We start from the raw sequence: 2,462 nt of genomic DNA, 5'->3' as shown, positions 1-2,462 counted from the left end.
TATATACGATTAAAAATATTTTTACTTGCTGTGAAGTCTGTGTGGCAATTGCGCATACAGACAATTGCAGTTCCTTCGTATGGACTTACGGTGGGAAAGAACAATGGAAATGCAAATATTTTAATATATCTCTATTAATAAGAGATTCCAATAGATATATCTATACTGGAATCTATATATCAATTGGATTAAAGAAGCTGGGGGGTCAGCAAATTATTCAACAGATCTACCTTAATTACTTCGAATTTTTAGATATGATTTATTAAGCTATAAACTATCATTCAGCAAAGAAAACTCCATAAATTTTACCTTTTGAATTTATAACAGTTTTCCTATATCTGTTACAGAGCTCTTCTTCAAAAGAAGATTAATACAGTCTTAAAAGTGCCCAAAACTATCCAGCCCTCTTAACACTGGTTAAATGTGAATGAATACATAGCATACAAGTACATCGAACATATATTATGTACTGTGGTTTCATCAATATTCGTCGAATACCAATTTTCGTTGATTAAGTTGTTAAGTTTATCCTTGAAATTAAATATTCATTGAACTGCAACTTCTACTAATATTTTGTATTGATAAGGTCATTGGCCACAAATTTACGTATTCTTGAAACTGTGATTTTCACATTATCCACGAAAATTGATACCCTTGAATATTAGTGAAACCACAGTATGTGATCTGTCAGTACATGAATTGATTCGCCTCTTTGCTAAATAGCAAAAGATGTGTAAAGACTGTCAAAAAAGAACTAGTTCTCTTTTAAGATGCCTATTTGCTCTGTGATTATCAATACCTCCGGGATCAAACGATGTTTATTTAAAAGTATGAACATTTTCCAAGATTTCTAGATCGCCTTTGAAATGCCCCTTTAGCTGATCAGGTTTCAAAACACGGCTAAAAATAAAGGAGTCTACGGAGTTTTTGCATTGTACAGTACCCGGATTATAACGTTGAAAAAGTGTACACGGTATCGCGAGTGACTTCCAAAAGGAGAAAAGATGTCGACATTTCCCATTATAAATCTCCGTAAGAAATCTATTTTCGTTCAGGACTACGATTTTTTTTTTTCAGTGAAAAATGATAATGTTTCAATGAAGATATCTTGGATATTTTCCCTTTCATTGATTTCGGTACTTCTTTCACTATCGCGAATCTCGTGAAATTTCCTCTCCCACGAATACTAGTTGGTGTACTGTTTGCTGTTACTAGTATTTATTGGTACACGTATATAAGGAGTCTCAAAGATACATTTGCATATTATGGTAAATGTAGTTTAATACAACACAAGTACATAAACAATGTCTTCCTGCACACTTACAAAACACACCACGTGAGTGACAGACTTAAGTGGTACACTTAGCTGTCATAGTTAATGGTGTAGAACAGTCTTCCTCTTGTTTTTGGAATACCTTATAATTAGATATTACATAATATCGGTCAGACACTTGTTTCTGTGACGTAATATGCTGTTACAGTTGTGGAAGTTGTTTTCATTCATACTTTTTCGCTGTCAGGTTGTTTTGAATAACAATACTCGCGTGCCAACGCCATTCATTATATTTCTGTCGATAAATATACTTTTAACGAATGTTTCATTATATTTTATAATTACAGTGATGTATATACATGTATATCAACATGAAAAAATATATATACTGTATTCTTCGAGGAGCCGTTAATAATCACTGGGCGGATAAGCCCCCCCCCCCTCCCCCCCCCCCCCCCAAAAAAAAACCACCACGGTTTTCAATGAACGTTAATCAAGCTATGAACTGCATTAATTTTGCTGGCGAACTACACGATGCGTTAGCATTTCATAATGCAATGCATATTATAACTGGAAAACGTTTTTTTTTTCTATTTGTTAAGCATTGTTTTCATTTTTGAAATTGAACCAATTGCGTAAATGGATTCATGAACTAAAATGTGGTTGTAAGGAATATTATGCAAGACTCCCATGGGCATAATGCAAGCATGTCATTGTGTATACTAGATATTTATTGTACCCTTTTCTGTGAGTTTATTGTCCAAATCTTACCCACGTGTTGAAATAAACAGGAATATTAAATAACTGTAGCAATAAAAATGACTGTATACCGAAACGCTAAACCAATTTTAATCTTAAACCCTCAAAAATTAAATCTCTGGATGCAGTTCGAACATCCCTGTTGTAGCTAAGAAGGTTCATATTGCAGACGATAAACGCCAATATGCCTGCGCTGGAACTTCGACAACACACCATATCCGATTTCTGTCAACATCCCGGAGCATTTTAATCTAATCGCATTAAAAGCGTGATATTTGAACCAGCAATATTTTGTAAGCCATTAAAATTGTTAAAAAGCTTAAGTTCTGATAGCCGTAGCCAAGCAGTAATATTAATATAAGAGGTGTTCGCATGCCAAATGATTCAAGTGCATGATAATCATGATATCAGTGTAAAGCATCTTGCAGAG

The sequence above is a fragment of the Crassostrea angulata genome, chromosome 9 (genome assembly GCF_025612915.1).
Source record: "Crassostrea angulata isolate pt1a10 chromosome 9, ASM2561291v2, whole genome shotgun sequence".
Classification (NCBI taxonomy): Eukaryota; Metazoa; Mollusca; class Bivalvia; order Ostreida; family Ostreidae; genus Magallana; species Magallana angulata.
The sequence above is the reverse complement of the archived record's forward strand: the minus strand, read 5'-3'. Positions refer to the sequence as shown.